At 40.2% G+C, this 19994-nt stretch overlaps 1 protein-coding gene across 15 annotated transcripts in view; it reads left to right on the top strand.

Annotated features, from left to right (window-relative positions):
* Window positions 1–19994, top strand: part of Trpm3 (transient receptor potential cation channel subfamily M member 3) — a 484509-nt gene that overhangs the window by 375751 nt on the left and 88764 nt on the right. The window lies entirely within an intron of this gene.

Below are 19994 nucleotides of genomic sequence, written 5' to 3'. Positions count from 1 at the left end.
GTTGAAGGGTGAGACACCTTATAGCATCAAGACTTGTGGCCACCTTCAAACATTTCTTTTCCTTGACTAGAAACTTTTTTGACCTCACTGCTCCCCAGTCTCCTTCTCTATGAATCTGAGATAATAGTAGGAATCCTTTTGCTGTCATGGTGACCGTCTTAATTGACAATGAGAGTAAAGCCCTTAATGCGGTATCAGGCAAATACGTGGTTGTTGGCTGAAGATGAAGATAATGATTATGATGATGGCAAACTAGAGCTTAGGGAATCACATCTGTCTGAACACACTGTGTACAAGTGCACACAATCTCTACCACATAGAAGGGGTGTAATGTGTATTTGCTGACCTCATGGCACTTTCCTTGTGTGGGATGATGTAGAGGACATCTGAGAAGGCTGCTCTGGATGCTCTCTGAGGCCGATTCCCTTCCTCTCTTCCTTCCTAATTCCCATTTACCACAGAGCCATTTCCATTCAAAAGCAGTCCTTAAAAATTCCCAGGGTGCTAAGATACCTAAACCCATTTCCTAAACCCATCAAAATTAAAGGATGTTAAATATGGAAGGCTCCGTGAATTTCAAAGTACTCGCTTAAGGTAAAATACAGAAAACATCAAGTATACCGATGAGAAGGATCCTGAGTATATCACAAAGAAATGGAATCTAGAAAATGATGAAGCACATACCACTCTGCTTTAAAATAAAAATTCACTTGTGACAAGCTTATTCCCTTGCAAAATTGAGCAGATCTCAGAGTGATAACTGGGCCTAAGGTAGACAGCAATTTCAGACACTACTGTTCATCTCCATCAGAGAATGCAATAAAAGAACTCAAATGCTTTATGCCCTTTCATTTGGATAAAACTTTGTGATTCACACCAAGTTTTTCACAGAAATTTTGACATTTAATCTTCACAGCTCTTTGGAATGATTATCAGATAATTTATCTCCAAAATGGTTGTTTGGGGGCATGAAGGAGGGAAGAAGTGATAGTAATGCTAGTGCCACTGGAATAAAGCAAGGAGAGGCAGTCAGAATATTAGTGCCCTGGCTACAAATGTCCCTGCTAATGACCGTCTCCACAGAGAAGGGGTTCTGTTCATGTGCTTGCATTCTATGTATCCTCTCTCTCTCTCTCTCTCTCTCTCTCTCTCTCTCTCTCTCTCTCTCTCTCTCTGCATCCAGCAAAATTGCTCACAAATAGCAGAATTTAATAAATACTACTTATTAATAGAAGTGAGGTTATTTCCCATATCAGTCAATCACTAGCCAAAGCCAGTCCAGGAGTAAGCTATGGTACCCTTGCCTGTGAAGGTTACTGGGGAGGGCTCTAGCCTCTCAGGTCAATGACCAATGACCAACAAACATGACACTCTCTTCGGGGTTACAAAAACAAAAACAAAAAACTTCCATTCTCTTGCTCACTCCTGCCTTCTAGTTTAACTCCATATGTTATTTCTTTTCTTCATCAAAGAAGTCAAAATACAGAAGTTGGCCATTCCAACTTCAAAATGAAAAAAAGAAAATGCAACTTACTTTACAGGGTATTTAGTGAACCATAGAGTTTTCTAGAAACATAGATAGAAATGAAGTTTATTTGTCAATAACACAAATGATGTCAAATGAACGGCATCTCTAAGACTGACATTCTTGGGTACTTTACACAAGATTCCCGGTGGCCCCTCCATGTGACTACCTGGGATCACAGCATCTCTCAAGTTCCCAACATTCCTACTCATATTTCTTGTGTCCTTCTCCTGCTTCCCTCTAAATGAAATACACTTCTTTCCTGTCAAACAAAGCAGCACCCTCCTAGTTTCTACTTTACTCCTTCCTCCAGATGCAACTGCTCTATGCCTGGCTTGTTTGGGAGAAGAAATGGAATCAGGGTCAGATCAACCCCAGGTCTCTTCTCTTTCTTTAGTGCAATGTGGCTGTTTCTAAATCCTAATGAAGCAGACCCTGTCACTTTTTCCTCAGGAACTAAGCATCATTTCACTTTGTAACGCTCCTGTCTTAGTTTCTTTCTCACTGCTGAGAAGAGAGGCCATTGGCCAAGGCAATTTATAAAAAGAAGCATTTATTTGGGGGTTCACAGTTCCAGAGTGTAGTAGAGTTCCATGACTATCATGGCAGAGAGCTCATCAGCTGGGATAGCAATGGAACAGTAACAAACAGTTCACATCTAGTCCATAAGCAGGAAACAGAGAGAGTAAGAGAAACAGACAGACAGACACAGAGAGAGAACAAGGAATGATGACATCTTTTTTAAACCTCAAAATCCACCCCTAGAAACACACTTCCTCCCACAATGCCATGACTCCAAATGTTTTCCCAACAGTTCCACTAACTGCAGACCAGCACTCAAGTATTTGAGTCTATGGAAGCCATTCTCATTCGAACATCCACAACTTGCATGCCTCTGACATGGACCCAGAAAAGTTCAGGGCAAATCCACCACTAGCTCTCCACTAGTGAAGAGCTCACTGCTGTGACTTCTCAGCAGAACTAAGGAGCCATGCCTTTTCCCTCTTGACTTATTTGAGAACCATGAATCAGCATCAATAGCACAATCAGTCACTGGCTAGTCTCAATTATATGATCATATGGACTGGGAGCAACACAATTTTAAAATACATAGTATATAAAAATAATAAAAATAAAGATGGTGTCACTTGACTCTTGTCCCAGAAGTTCCTGACCTCAATGACAAAAGTACTCAAGGATAGACAAAGAGGTCTTGAACCATAACAGACTTACTGAAGCAAAAGCACTCCTTTTTGTGGAAGGAAGAAGATAAGTCAGCTGCTGATGCATCAAACTCTGCAATTGGGGTTTGAGGGATGAGAAGAACTTATGCCAAATCCACACACACAATGATGGAGTGTTCTGGGAATTTGAAGGACATTTCTAGGGGCAAGGAAAGAGTGGAGGTGTTTGACAAAACATGGATCTTCCAGAGTCAAGAGACTGAATGGAGGAGATGTGTGCAAGAAATCAACTATACATCACAACTACAAGAGTATATATATGAAAACTCTAGCTGAACTCTTAGAATTCAGGGTCCCTTGGAGTGTACAGGTTATTCTCCTGGAGTGCACAACTCCCTCTCTGGCACAACAAGAACCCAGATAAGGTCATAACCAAAGCTAAGTCCTTGTCTCCCTCTGCTATGTCAATAATAATAATAAAACTAGCATGTAACAATCACAACAAACACATAAGTGGTTACAATTCTAAGTATTAACTAACTTAATCTTCACAAGATGACTACAGGGAAAGGACCATCAGGAACAATGGGAAACAGGAAAACTAAGCTTTTGGCGAAGGTCACATAGCTAGAAGTTGGTAGAATCTGGACACAAACCCAGATTCCCTGAGTCACTCACACTTGCTGTATATGATATTTATGACCAGGGCCAGATTTTAAACAGTGCCCCTATTTTTGTGTGTTTTTAGAAAGTCAATGACAACTATAGTTTTCTTGGTACATGACAAAACACAGAGACTGACAAATGTGGCCACTGAACCAAGGGTCTACCATGACTTCCTAAAAAAAAACACATCTAGAACAAGAGTGTGAGGTCTTAATCAAAAGTGTTAGTTCAGAAGCTGCATTAGGTGTTTCCTGTACTGATCATCCTCTCTAAATACCTCTGATTTCTTTTGTAGAGATGTTAGGACTGTGGGACTATGTTATGACCAATGAGATGACACTAGGACTGGGGTATGTGGTTTCTATACATGGAAGATGAGAACAGATGGGGGGGAATAGCAGACCAGAAAAGAAAACTGAATTCTAAGCTAGCTTCAAGCTGATTTACACTTTGTGGTGCCGAAAAGTCCCAGAATGTGGGACAATAAGAAATCCAAAAGGAAATATTTGGGAGGAAAAATATGAAAGAATTTGTTAAGTCTTTTTTAAGATGCAGCCAGATTGCCATGTCTTCCCCCACTCCACAAAACCCTCTTCAACTGAAAAGAAAAGACTTATTCTCTAAAGAAGTCAAAACAGATTTTCTGGTACAGAGGACCAGATGCTAAAAGCAGTCTGGGATACAGGTCTGAAAGGAGGCTGGGGACAGGAGACTAAATAAGCAAATGCATATTGGATGCTGAGACCTTGGCCTCCTGAGAAAATGAGATAGAGATTTTTCATAGCAAATTTAAGAGGAATCAATGGCTCAACTTTTTAATGTGTGACTTTAGTAAGAACAAATGACATAAGGCCATTGCATTGCATGGCACCCAAAGGAAGAGACAGAGTAAAAGAAAGGAGAATAAAAAGGGGTGATCAATGCAGTAATTACAGAAAATATCCCAGAACCCTGGGGCATAGGTTTCTATAGCACCTTGCTGGTAATAGCAGAAATTTTATTCACACAGCTGTAAAAACAAATGCCTATTTGACATATCTCAAATAATCAGCCCAAGAGTAAGAATTTTTGTTCTACTCTCAATTTCGCATCCATTATGTTTCTTTACTTTGCCTATTGTGCATACAACAGGAACACTTTTCCATGGTTTCCTGTAAACAAATGGGGCTGGTGAAGTATTGGCTTCCTGTACTGCAGAAAGGGCACAACAAAAGAGAACATATTCATTTAATTGAATGTTTAGAAAAAGAAACACACAGAGTTTTACAATATCATTAATCATAAACTATATAAGTCCATTCATCCTATCTACTTGTAAAAACTCTTGGCACATCTATTACCAAAGAGACTGAGTACATATTTAAATTCCTGACTTTGAGCTTTGGTCCACAAAAGACTAATAATCGGCTCCAAAATTAAAAGTAAAAACACTCAAAGCAAGTAGACTTTCCACTGAAAAACAAGAGAGCCCAGACAATAAGAGGAGAATCAAATCAATGTGAAGCACCACCTCTTGTCATCCCTAGCTCCAGTAATGAGGAAATCAAGGGGTTCGGGTGATGGAGAAACCCAGATCTCTCAGGAAAGACACAATAGTGAGAGAAGGGACCCAAAGTTCCTGAAGAACTATCAGTCAGACATGACCAGTGAAGACAGGTGACTGGTCACCAGGACAGGTAAAACAGTTACATTGGCTACTTGCTACCAGGGCCTACCACAGAACATCAAAACTACACATCTCACTGTACCAGGCAGCATTGAGGATACTGCCAGAGAAGCCACCCATAAGGCTGTGGCTCATATGGAGAATTCCCAGTGTTCACAACCTAAACCCATATAAATGCACATCCAAAATTACATTCCTAAGAACAATATAATTTTATAATCTAAACATAGTGCCCACATCTTCATTCAAACTCCCACATTGTAACTTGACCTCCTATATTGTTTATCTTAACCTTGAAAAACTTCGGTTCACTCAGAAAAGAAGCCGAAAAGAAAGCCAAATGTTAGATTTGATTGACATCTCGTGCTCTGTCAGAGAATCGCTTTGATATAAATTGGCAATCCTGACATGCATAAGCCCTGAGAAATTTAAGGATCATCTGAACTTAATAATCAGAATTTCTCTTTTATCGTGTAGTGTCATTTTGTGGAGTCTATGGAAGCCAGTCATTCACATTGACAACAGAAACCATTGTAATGATGGTCCAACTGGTAAATTCTCCATCTGTGAATGCTCTACATGGAATAACATCACCAATTGGCATGAATAATTATTATTAATTTGATAATAGTTATTGTCAAGAGTACATATGACACTAAAAAAATCTTTGCATAGTGCTTTCTTAAATTATCTTATTTGACAATTTCATGTATTAATATAGTATATCTGTATCACATCCAACCCAAAACTCACAATTACCCTCCCAGATCTCCCCAATATTTCCTCCTCCTAACTTCATGTCCTTGCAGCCAGAACACTAAAGAAAAACTACCTTCCCCTCCCCTCACCCAACAGTAAATACTTGTCAATTGCTCTTCAGCTAGGAGAAGAAACTCTTGGGTCCTTCTCCCAACAATGCTTGGAAATTGACTGGATAAATTTTATGCAATTTCTGTGCAGGAAACCATAGCTGCTGTGAGTTAATGGGAGCAACGAGATCACATTGTTTTCCATGGTGGCTGCAGCAATGTCCTCTCCCACCAATAGTGGATAGGGATTTCTTTCCCCACATCCTCACCAGCGTTTGTTGTCATTTGTTGACATGATGAGAGCAATTCTGAGTAGGGTGTGAGGGAATCTCAAAGTATTTTAAATTTATATTTCTCTTGTGGATAATGATGTTGAGCACTTTTTAAATGTTGCTAGCCATTCATATTTCTTCCTTTGAGAACTCTCTGTCCAGTTCTGTGATCCATTTTTTAAATTTTTTGTTTCTTTGATATTCATTTTCTTGAGTTCTTTGAAAATTCTAGATACTGATATTTTATCAAATATATAGCTGGCAGAGATATTTTTCCCATTCTGTAGGGTGATTTTTCACTTATTGGTAGTTTCTTTTTCTAAATAGAAGCCTTTTAATTTCATGAAATCTCATTTGTCAATTATTGGTCCTATTTCCTGAGCCATCAGAGACTTGTTCATAAAGTACTTACTATGACTATACTTTGAAGAGTTTTCCAGAATTATTACTAAAAATACTGCCACAGTGTAACAGTGCTACCTGTCCTGGAACTCTCTTTGTAGACCAGGCTAGCCTCAATCTCAGAGATCTGACTGCTTCTGCCTCCCAGATGTTAGGATTAAAGGTATATGCCCTCAATCTTAACTGTTTGTTGTGGATCTGTTTACACTGTTTATCTCAGAGCTGAAGAAATCACTTAGTGCTTAAGAACACTTGATGATTTTGCAGGGACCCCATTAGGTTCCCAGTACCTGCGGGATGACTCACAGTCTTCTGTAACTCTAGTTCTGGAAGGTTTAACACTCTATTCTGGCTTCCATTATCACTGTCATATGTGATTCACAAACATGTACAAGCAAAATGCTCATACATATAAAAATGATAAAATCTTTATATATCATCTCATTTTTGTTTAATTTTAGTAAATCGTGCATATTCAGAAATCCATCAACTTATTTTAAATTTTCCACTTTAGAAAGTGTGTTATTTAGATTTTCTGAATTTCATTGGTATCTATTGTAATGGTTCTCTTTTCATCTCTAATTATATTAATTTGCATCTTCTCATTTCTCTAAGGGTTTGTCGATCTTGTTTAGCTTTTCAAAGAAACAGCTTTTTGTTTAACTCTTTGTATTGTCTGTATTTACTATCTTGTTTCTACTTCATTAATTTCTGCTTTCAGGATGTCTTTCTATCTACTGACTTGAGTTTTATAGAGGCCTAAGATATATCGTTGAGTTATTTATTTGAGATCTTTCTGGTTCCTTAATGTAGACACTTAGAACTATAAATTCCACTCTTGGGGCTGCTTTCATTGTGTCTCATGTTTTGATATGCTATGTTTTTATTCTCATTTGATTCTAGAAATTCTTTTATCTCCTTCCTGATTTATGTAAGGACCCATGCATCACTCCATAGTGTGTTGGATCTCCATGAGTTTGTATGTGTTCTAGGGTTTCTTTTGCTAGTGATTTGTAATCTTTTTACCATTTTGGTCAGGTAGGATGAAAGGAATTATTTCAGCTTCCCTATATTCGTAGAGACTTGTGTATGCCTTGATATATGACCTATTGTAGAAAATATTCCATGGGCTGCTCGGAAGAACATGTATTCTACAACATTTGAATGGGGTTTCTGTAGAGTCTTTTACATCCATTTGACTTATGGTGTCATATAATTTGTATATTTTATTGCTTAACTTTTGCTGGGAAGACATATTGACTGCTCAGAATGAGATACTGAAGTATCCACTATACTGTGCTAGGGTTAATCTGTGACTTACATCTATTAGTATTCATTTTATATAACTGGGCACACCTATATTCAACATATATATATATATGTTTAAATAGTAAAGTCCTTTTAACGAATGTTTCCAATAATTGTTATGAAGTACCCCTCTTAATCTTTTCTTTCCAGTTTTGAATTAAAGCTTGTCTTTTCAGGTATTAAAATAGTTCTGTTTTCTTCTTAGTCTGTTTACTTGTAACATTTTTCCCTCCTTTCATTCTAAGATAGTCTCTCTCTTTGATGGTAATACATGTTTCTTGGGAGCAGAAAATAGATGGTTCCTGATTTTTTTTATCCTGTCTGGCATAATGCTTAGACAAATCATCATTTTCCATTTATCAATGCATTTAATCTAAAAAACCATCTTTTAAGACAGATATTAGTTACTTGGTTTTCCATGTAAAGAGCTAAGTCCTGAGGAGCTAAAACACTTCCCAAGCATCATGGATAATAAATCAGGTCAGTGTTGATTCTCCTTGAGCCAAAGAAGTTACAGGCCACAAGTGTATTTGCTACTCACCTGCTATGTCAGGGACCAAAACTGATGCAAGAAATATCCATCTGGCTGGAATCTCAGTTCTCTAAGAGTCCAGACTGTCAGCCATAATATCAAAGATAATGATCTAATTCTTGAGGCATCTCTCTATATAAGTTAGGGTCATCTATGCTGGGACGTCTTCAGAGATATTTAAAACTGTATCAAAATATTACATAATTAGAGATCATAAGGAATAAACAAAACATTTTTAAAGTTTAAATGTAAAAGACCCCTGAGCTCAGGCAGAATGTATTATGTAGTGCAACTGTTCAGAATGCCGTTAGAAGTTTACAGACAAAACCATGCCTATTCTTCATAAGTAGCTGGAATAATTAGATAGTGAATATGTGATAGCTTCTAGCTTCTTTTGCAGAACAGTTTCAACTTGAGGGAAATGTACAATTTTAAAGACCTTATTAATACAGAAGATTAAATAGCATATATAACAAAATCCAAAGAAGGTTCATTTTGCCTACCCAGGTATAAATCATGTCACCTAATCAATAGCCTCTTAAGATGTACTTATAAGCTATATCATTTGACCTATATCTTATTTATATCTCTATGCAAATTCCAATCTAGACAGAAGGGTAAATACATTATAAAAAAAATATTTTATAAAATAAATATTACCTAATTTTCTGGTTTGTATGTACTTATCTTTGCCTCATGATGACTTAAACTGAGTGCTGTATTTATGATGACTAGGGAGGAATGGCAATCAAGACAAAGTGTCTGAAATGAATAGAACTGGTAGGGATGGGTGGAAACCATTTAGAACTAGTATTTACTATTTCAAGGGAAACGAATGCTGGGTTTATTTGAAGCCACCAGAAAGTGTTATAGTAAAAGAAGGACTCATCCAAATGGGAAACTCTCTACTAAAACCCAAAGGGAAAAGAAATACATATGTAAATGTTTGGGGGGTTATCTCCATTGAAGGTTCACTCTATTTCACTGGCGTCTACAGTACAGGCTGGAAGAGAACTAAAGCTCAGTAAAAAATGTTTGAGTAAATGAAACAAGCCAGAAATCCAGGTCTCGTCCCTGAATGATCCCCTGTTCCATGTCCCAGATGCACAGGCAGGAAAATGAACTAAAAAATCAGTAGAAAGCCAATGGGTGACACTGGATGCAACCCAATACTTGGGAAATAGAGATGGGAGACTCGAGTTTGAAGCCAGTTTTAGCTACACAGTGGAACCCTAACTAAAAAAATAATTGGGGGTGAGGACTGCAAAAACAAATTGCCTGGGTTTGAATCTCACTTCTGACATTTCCTGACTGCTTCAACATAGATAAGTTCCTGTGTCTGGATTCCCTCATCTGTAAAGCTGGAGTAACGGCACCTTGTGAGTGACTGCAAGAATACAATGCATGAATTCTCAGAAACTGTGCTAACTGTTGTAGGTTTAAGTTTAACATAAAATAAATGTTAGCTTTACCTTTCTTATTTCCTGGAACTCAAGGAAGTTACCCTATCTTCCTTCAGGTAGCTTTGTTTTGTCTCTCTCATATAAAAATGGGATTTCTTCAGCTAAAACTGAATTGGTCTTTCCTGATCCCATTTAGCCTTCTCCTGAGATTCACTTAAAGTTATTCTTACCAAGAGAAGGCAGTTATCATTTGAGGCAATAAAATATAGAGGACAATGAATTATATATAAACCCCATCTCTCTCTCTCTCTCTCTCTCTCTCTCTCTCTCTCTCTCTCTCTCTCTCTCTGTGTGTGTGTGTGTGTGTGTGTGTGTGTGTGTGTGTGTGTGTGTGTGCTTCCAGCTTTGAATTCAGTCTTTCTCCACATAGCAGCCATATTCTTGAGGGAGGCTCCTGAGTTGCAAACTCCACTTAGAGAGAGGATTGAAGGTGTATCCTAGCAACCTAAGTCATGTGATAGGGCCTTCCAGCTAGTTTCCTCCTATATTACTGATCTAAAGGTAGTTAGGGAATCTGATGTCTTTTAATTAAAAGGCAGATGGATTTGTTTGGTTGAGACCCAATTGCAACATTTATAAACAAAATAAAAGGGATGCTGGATGAAACTACAGGAAGCATTTTTTTTTAATTAAAATACTATTACATCAGTTCTCCCTTCCCCTCTCCGTTCCAATCCTTCTCATGTCCCCCAACCCCATCCTACTCCCTCCTAAATTCATGGCCTCTCATTCTTTAAATGGTATAGATACGTGTGTGTGTGTGTGTGTGTGTGTGTGTGTGTGTGTGTGTGTGTGTGTGTAAATATATAAACACAACCTGCTGAGTCTGATTAGTGTTGGTGGTATTGTATGGTTTTAGGGCTGACCACTTAGATTTGGATAACCAGTTAGAGGGCTTATCCCTGGGGAAGACTTTAATTTTCCATCTCCAGGAGTCGTTAATTGCTTGTAGCTCACTATCTAGAGTTGGTGGGGAGGGGGGATGATTTCCCCCATCCACATTAGCATGTCAGTGGGTGTTATCGTTTTTCTGGCATCTATACTGTTGAAATCTAATGGGTGTGGCTTCCCTGTCATATCTGGAAGACACAATCTCACAACAGGATTCCTAGTCCTCGGGCTCTCATAATCTTTCTATCCCCTTTCCCTTGATGTTCCCTGAGTTTTAGGAACAGAAGTTGTGTTATAGGTGTACTAACTGGGATTGGGGACCACAGAGCAGAGTCAATTGTTATCTGCATTTGAGCTTTCTGTAATGGTCTCCATCTTCCACAAAAAGGAGCTTCTTTAATGCAAGGACTACATCAATCTGACTGCAGCAGCACACAGAATCAGGAAATACATATACACTGAGATAGGATCTCTCTGTGTAGCCCTGGTGTCCTGGATCTCACTGTATAAAGCAAGATGGCCTTGAACTCACAGAGATCCACCTGCCTCTGTTGCACAAAAGCTAGTATTAAAGGTGGGAGCCACCACACCTGGCTACAAAGCACATTTAATCCAGATAAAATACTTTATGGAAGACAAGGAAGAATACAAATTCTTCAACAAGAAAAACCGTGTTCCTCAACATTATTTGGGGAATGGGTGCTTCATCCCCAACACCAGAGTCATGATACTATTATGAATGACACACCATCAATACATCCTGCCCATCCCCACCCCAGCCCATCAAGCAAGATTATATTAAGACAATGTATGCCAAATGAAGCACTCCAAGCCTTCAGAATTTTTTTTTTATTTCTTTGAAAGGAATTATATGAGCAAGGGGGTGGGGTCAAGATCATGATGAGGAAACCCACAGAGACAGCTGGGGAGCCTGCATGGAACCAAACTAGGCCCTCTCAATGTGGTTGACAGTTATGTGGCTTGGTCTTTTTGTGGGGCCCCTGGCAGTGGGACCAGGATTTATCCCTGGTGCATGAACTGGCTTTTTGGAGCCCTTTCTCTATGGTGGGATACCTTGCTCAGCCTTGATTTGGGGGGGGGTTGGGCCTGCCTCAACTTGATATGCCAGCCTTTGTTGACTCCCCAGGGGAGGCCTTACCCTCTCTGAGGAGTGGATAGAAGGTGGAGAGGAGGTGGGGGTAGGGAGAGAGAGGAGAAACTGTGGTATGTATATATATAGTTTTCTAGACAAGGTTTCTCTGTGTAGCTGTGTAGACCAGGCTGGTCTCGAACTCACAGAGATTCCCCTGACTCTGTCTCCCCAGTGATGGGACTAAAGGTGTGCGCCACCACCACCACCCAGCTTTAGATTATATTTTTTACAGGCTTGTGAAATAATAGGTCTCCGTATGGCTTTTCGTATAGCCTTATTTTTGGTTACCCTTCCCCCATCTCAGACTCTTGATTTGATTGACTACAGTGACCTCTTATGGGACCCTCCTGCTTCTGGCTAAGCATGTTCCTGCCCGTCTGTCTTCATCCTTCAGTTGGAACTGTGCCATTCTGTGAAGACCCCTGGTTAAGAAACCCTCTCATCTATACAACCTTCCACTTTGGAGAACAGGGCAGAGTGTGAGAGAAAGGGCAGCAGCAGTGCACCCAAGTCTGTCCCAGGGCGTGAGGACTCCCTCCTTTGACTGCAGCAGCAGGTGTGAGAACAAGCGTGGCACAGAAGCTTCAAGTCCTCCCTCGCCCCAGCTCAGAGCATAGAAATAGAGGAGGAGGGATGCATGCAGGATTGTGTGGATAAGCCATGCTTGCAGGAGGGAGTTTGATTTTGGCGTGGCTTAGAAGAAAGCCTTCCAGTTGTGAATAATAACTTGTGTGGAATGCTACCCTGGGCCCATTATAACCCAGCTCATTAAATGATAAATAATAAAAATGGATTAGCATAGACTGCACACAGAGTTAGTCTAAGGAAAATAACAAAAGAGCAAAATGTATGAACGGAAGAATCATATTCTTTATAAGGATGTTTCTGGGGGGAAAAAATGATGAACTTTGAATACAGTAGCTGCCATTCATCTGTGAGGACACATTCCAAGACCCTGAGCACATGCCTGAAACCACAGATGAAACAGGGTCCATATATGCTGTGTTCCTTTACATACTTTCATACCAATGTAAAGTTAAATATGTACAACAACTAATAAAGCTGGATATTTATAGCACTGTCCTATAATAGAACCTATTTAGACATGATCTCTCAAATAATTTGGCTGGGGCTAGGAAGGCGGCTATGTGGGGAAAGAACTTGCTCTGTAGATATGGAGACTTGACTTCAGGTCCCTAAATCCATGTAAAGCCCAATGTGGTATCATACACAGCTGAGTCCCAGCAGCCTGGAAGTGCATAGGCCAGCTAGTGTGCTGTATTCACTGTCTCAAACACTGTCTCAAACAAGGTAGAAGGTGAGGACTGACACTCAACATTATCCTCCAGCCTCCACTTCCATGCCCACATTCACAGACACAAACAGGAATACACACACACACACACACACACACACACACACACACACACACACACCACTACCACCACCACGGCCGCCACCACCAACACCATCATCATCACGAATGCACAAAGACTATAAGCATGTATATGCACTGTGCTCATCCCCGTTGTGACGTAAGATGAGGCTATCCTTATGTAAGCAGGTGAAGAGGGCAAAGGTGTAAACAGCACACACTGTGGCTGTCACATCTGTAGTAACACAGGCTTTCTTTAATGTTGTCACAGAGAATACTTGTTCTTCCTGTGGATCTTGGCAACTTTGCCACGTAATTTTTTCTGTCCTATTCAAACCAGGTAATTTCTTGTTTCACTTCCAAGAAGCATGAGTGAAGGTCCCTTAGGCAATCTCAGTGGCCAGCATCACTGCCCTGGCGCTGTAGTACTATTTCCACCCTTTGACTGTCCCAGCGCGGGTGGGAACGCAGGTGAGGAGGCACTGTGGACCTGCACCAGGCATCAAATCTGATGGCACTTTGATCTTGGCTTTTCAGGCCTCCTGACTGTCAAAAATAAAGTCCTATTCTTTGTGAGCTGCCATTTTCTGGCATTGTCTTTTAACACAAACAGACTAAGACACGCCTTTTATGTATCACGTACTGCTCTGAGCTCTTAAATACAACAGTAGATGGAAGTGTGCTGAATCCCTCTTTTCCTCATGCATTATTCTTTACTGAAATGTCCAGTAATCCATCCTTCAGAACTCTGCGTGGTCATAATTTGTACAATTACTTAATCATTCTACTGTAGAAAGATAAGATAACGAAACCACTGTTTACATTTTGTACTGATGTGTACCCGTGACCACATTAGGGCAGTGTACTTTACCATTTCTTTCTGGATGGTTTCATATGCTTCCTGCCTACTCGTCCTTATTCCTCTGAGACTGCCCTTGTCACTCATCTTCACCCTCTATATATGCTTACAAGGACTTTCCTCAAAGGTACCAAGACACCCTCCTCACCTACCAGCCCAGGAAACTGGGCATATCAGTGAGTGTCCTGCGCTTAAGTCGGGACCTATATAGAATCCCAGCCTATTTCAATTCCTCAGGGTTTTTTTTCCAACCCTCTATTTTCCATGTGGAGTCAACCAGAAAGCCCAAAGAATTCAAATATTTGTAACTTCCAGGCTACTCAAAGACACAATTTCCAGCCCTAATTATTGAGGATAGCCTGCCAATGGATCCCGCCAAATAGTTGGTACAATATTGTCAAGACAACAAGCAAGATTGGGAAGCCAGAGCATTGCTGACACAATCATTTGTTTATATAGATACACATACACTGGCTGTGGCACTGGTCCTCTATAGCACAAATACACACTCTGAAGGTTCGCTGTGTACTGGTTTGCTTGTTTTCTGAATGTTCACCCACCATGACTAGGACACTGCTACCTCCATTAAGAGGGTGACTGCAGCTTTGCTGACCATGTTAGCTGTGCAATGTCCAAACAGTTCCTGGAAACAAACATCTTCAACACATACATGTTGAGCAGATAAATCAAGTGGCTGGGATATTAAACAAGAGCATTCTTATTTCCAGACGGTAAAGTCTGAAGACAAAGGTATTGGTCTGTTTCATCTTGGTGTCCATACTGGCATAATACCTGGCATCTGAGAAGGCATGAATTAAATATGTTAAAATGCAAAAATACATGAGTGAAAAGTGAGCAAATTAATAAGTGTATATTACCTGCACTGGAGGGTCTTAACCTTGTCTTACTATATCAATAACCTGGGGAGCTTTTCAGACCATACAGTGCCTAAGACCAGATTAACCAGGATCTCTAAGGATGAATCTGAGGCAAGAGTATATTAAACTTCTGTGGAAAAGTCCAGTGTACAACCAATTAAGAACAGTGTGAGCAGCCATCCAGCCTTACTCATGACTGAGGCATCTCCCCGAATGAAGGAATTTCAGTGCTAAAACTGACAACTCAGGCAGGTTCATCACTTGTGCTGATTCAAACTGTCTGTCACCCAGGACAATTCTTGAGTGATGTATTTTCAACTTTTGAAAAGCCAAAATTAACTGGCTTCGTGTTTTGACATTTACCTAGTTACATTCAGGCTTGTAGCTCACCTTGACCTCTTCCCCCATGGTTTCTTACTCCAGCTTGTGCTGCTATTGACTTGGGTAGCATACACATTTGTGACATATAAATGATGCAGGGAATGACTAAAACATTACATATGTAAACAACAGCCAACAGGCTAGCTAACGTGAGTTCTATCTATCATCTATCTATCTATCTCTCCCTCTGTTTTATGTGTCCCTCTGTGTCTCCCCCTCTCTCCTCCCTCCCTTCTTCCCTCCTTCTCTATCTCTTTCTTCCCTTCCTGTGTATATATCTCTCTCTCCTTCCTGTCTCCTCTCTCTCTCTCCAAAAATTAAATTGATATAACCATTATTTAAAAAGAAAAAAACAGTGAAGATGATGCTGAAAGATGGGTCAGCCGTTCACATTTGTTGCTCTTGTGAAGTACAAAGGTTCAATTCCCAGCACCCACAGGGTGGCTCACAACCCTCTATAACTCCAGTTCTAAGGATCTGGCACCCTCTTCTGACCTCCACAGGCACCAGGCAAGCACCCGGTATATATACATACATGTAGGCAAAACACTCATACACAAAAAATAATTAAATCTTTAAACACACACACACACACATTTTTAGAGAAAACTGCATGGAAGTTATGTTCTTTGAAAAACTAAGACCAGACCTACTGTGTGATGTAGCTATCCCCGTAACCAGGTATATCACACAAATAAATGTAATTAGTACAACAAAGAAATGCCCATATTCTTGTGTTTATTGCAGCATGATACTCGAGGTACGGATTTAACTCAGATGTCTGTCTTCAGATGAATGGCTAAATAAAATGTGGTGTATTTATACAGAATACAATATTCTGCATCTGGAGAAACATGCAGCAACACATATGAAACTGGAGGACACTGTGCTAAGTTAAAGAAAGAAAGAAAGAAAGAAAGAAAGAAAGAAAGAAAGAAAGAAAGAAAGAAAGAAACTCTAGCACACAACGGCAAATACTTGAAGTTCCTCTTAGATTTGGAAACTGAATATTGATATCACAGAAGTGGAGATACAGACGGTGGGAGGGGAGAAGACAGTGGGGGTGTTAAATGTATTCATAAGTACAGCCTGCTAAGAGCAGTAACTGTGCTGTAGCACTGTAGGAAAACTAGGATTCGCAACTGACTACATTTTTGGAAATAGATAATAGAGGGGATTTTGAATGGTCTCAGTGCATACACAAATGTTCTCTGATGGTCTCTACCTAATCTTACCTGCATAAACAGTGTCTGTGGGCCTATATACCACACAATAGTCCACAAATGTACACTCGCTGTGTCAATTAAAATTAAAAATGTACTTTTAAAAGAAAGAAAATAAGAAGCAAGTATAAAATGCCACCATCCAAATGCAATCCCAGTGAGCCTATAGAAAACTCTAGAAGTCCAGCTTCTAAACTTTTTGCTCAGAGTTCAAAAACAAAAAGGAACTACAAATGAGCGAGGGAACTAAAATCTGAGGGAAAAGAGAGTTGAGTCGCACACAATTACTCCTCTGCTTGTTCTTTATTCTTCTTTTACGGACTTTCTTGTTGTTCTGTCTCTCTCCATTTCTTTGTCTCTACAATTCTCTGTTTCATTTTCCCTGTAACTCTCCCCAGTTTGGGGGGGATACAGATATATATATATATATATATATATATATATATATATATACATATATACATTTGTAACAGTAACTCTCTTTACAGTACAATATGAGGCTTAAGTTTCTCAAGGTCAGCAAGGCAGATACGATTTACATACAGAACAATAAGCTAAAACTGCTAGGAGAAACTCTTAGCATCAGTCACTTAGGGCTGTAGGTCAGAGAGAGGGTCTAGGATGTTCTGGCCTCAGTGGCAACACAGGCCTTCAGGAAAGTTGACTTTTCCCTGAGGATGAGCAAATGGGATGATTACCTTTGTCTTTATCATCTCAGAGGAAACAGGAGGGAGCAGTAAATCTCTGAGCTAGAATCTTGAGTTAATACAACAAGAAGTTTGAGAATCTTTTAGTGTAGGCTTAGTTTAAATTATCATTTCTCTATTTGCCAATGATGTAAAGCCAAGGGTGTGCTTATTTTTTTCTATCCATCTAGGCAGCTATGAATCAACAACTTTGGACGTATAGTAATTCTATGTCCTTAGATATTTGGGAATGTCTTAGATGGGATGCTTTCACCTGGGCCCTAAACACTGACCAAATACCTGTCAATGCAGATAACTGCAGGAAGACAGATGTACAATTACAATGGAGAGGGGAACAAGAACCTGATAGTGAGAAACAGGTCTCGTACATAGCTAAGTAATATAATCAGTAAACTAGGACCTGTTAATGGAGAACAGGTAGTTACACATAGCTAGGGAATGTAATCAGTAAAACTTCAAATGCATAGGAGAAATTTGTCCTCAGGAAATGATCGGATAGTGCTAAACTGTGAGAAGTAAATTCTAATTTTGTTACAGAAAGGAATAAGTTACAGGAAGAATCTACAGGAAAACAAAAACAAAAAAAAACAACCAATTCATTCATGAGATTATATGCTTTTGTACTGGTTTCATCCATCAGAAGAATTCTTAATTCTTCTATTCTTCTGAATTACCTCATGATATGCTGGCTGTATAATCACTGTGTGATTTTGCGATTTGTAGCATGAACCCTCACTTTTTTTTTCCACTTCAACTTAGTAGCATACATTTTCACATATTTCAGTTACCTTGGCATGAGTTTGCAATCCTGGTTGCTATCTTGAAAGATAAATGATTTTCTTAATGGAAAATTCTTTGTGTAAATCAAATGAATAAGCATTATTTCAAACTCAATCCAAGAATGTGGCTTACACTAAACCCACCAACTTGTGAACACCAGGGTCAGACTTGTGAAGGGAGTATAACCCAAAGCTCTCAAGGAATCTGTCACTCAAGGTAGTTCCCAGGACAGGGACAGCAGCATTTCCTGAGAGGCTGACAAAAATGTACAGACTCAGGGATAGGATGTACCTCAGTGTGGAGCACTCACCTAGCTGCGGGTTCAGTCTCGTCTCTCACAAAAAAAGAAAAAAGAAATGCAAAACTCCCGGCTTCTCCCCTGAACTGCTCAGTCAAATTGTGGAGATGAGACACAAGGATCCTCAGGGGCATGCCAGGCTAGACACGTATGCACAAACTGGAGGCACACTGAAAGCAGTCCTCTGGTGAACACTGTTTGCATAGATCACTTTGGTCTGTTTATTTGTTTTTGTTTGCTTTCAATAGCTGATTTATTTCTATTTTTATGTACATTAGTGTTTTGCCTGCATGTTTGTCTGTGTGAGGGTATTGAATCCCCTGAAGGTAGTTACAGGCAGTTGTAAGATGATGTGTAGGTGCTGAGAATTGAATCCAGGTCCTCTAGAAGAACACCCGATTCTCTCGACTGCTGAGTCATCTCTCCAGCCCCATTTGTTTGTTTGGTTTCAAGATGGGGCTCACCCTACAGCCTAGGCTGGTCTAGAACTCACAGCAGCATTTCTGTCCCAGCTGCTCGAGTGCTGGGATTATGGAATGAGATACCATGTCTAGCGGTTACCTAAAAGAGTCTCTCTCTCTCTCTCTCTCTCTCTCTCTCTCTCTCTCTCTCTCTCTCTCTGTGTGTGTGTGTGTGTGTGTGTGTGTGTGCACGCACATGTGTGTGTGTGTGTGTGTGTGTGTGTACAAACATGGGTTTGTGTGCTGTATATACATATGTGTATGTTTGTTCATGTGCAAGCCAGAGGTCAGCACCTCTCCATCATCTTCCTCTAGCCCTCTCCATCAGCTTCCTCTACTCCTCTCCATCATCTTCCTCTAGCCCTTTTCATCAGCTTCCTCTAGCCTTCTCCATCAGCTTCCTCTAGTCCTCTTCATCAGCTTCCTCTAGTCCTCTCCATCATCTTCCTCTAGCCCTCTCCATAATCTTCCTCTACTCCTCTCCATCAGCTTCCTCTAGTCCTCTCAATCAGCTTCCTCTAGTCCTATTCATCAGCTTCCTCTAGTCCTTATTGTGAGACACTATCTTGCTGAACCTGGAGCATCAATTCAGCTAGACTAGCTAGCCAGCAAGCCCCAGGGACCCTCCTACCTCTGTCACCCCACTGCTCCAGCACTAGATCATGGTACAAACCACCATGCCCAGTTTGTATGTCCCTTCTGGGCATGGAGCTCAAGTCCCTGTGTTCATTTAGCAAGAATTTTACATCTCCCCAGTCCTGTCTGCCTAATTTTTAGCATCAATATTGCAGAGTCCAGAAGGCATGGTGTGGGCATGAAGAGACATGTGAGCCACTAGTTCTCTGCCCCTGCTGTATATTGGAAACATCCGGAAGCTGTAGGCAGTCCTTCAAGCAATGTCACTGCTTTGGTATGGGGGGGTTGGCATAGCGATAATATAAAAATCACCCAGTAATGCAGACAAGTGGTGATGGTAAGAGTCATATACACTCATATGTGGTGAACAGGAACAGGAAGTGGGTCCTTATATTGATTCTAACCTTCCCTGTTGGGCAGAATCCACAAGAACTGGCTCTGGGAGTAATGTTACTGCACCATAATGAACACTTCCATTTATTCTCTGTTAGGAACTCTCCCTAGTGTCACTCTAGCATGTCTAGA

Source organism: Phodopus roborovskii, unplaced genomic scaffold (assembly GCF_943737965.1).
Source record: "Phodopus roborovskii unplaced genomic scaffold, PHOROB, whole genome shotgun sequence".
Lineage (NCBI taxonomy): Eukaryota > Metazoa > Chordata > Mammalia > Rodentia > Cricetidae > Phodopus > Phodopus roborovskii.
This window is presented reverse-complemented; position numbering and strand designations above follow the sequence as displayed.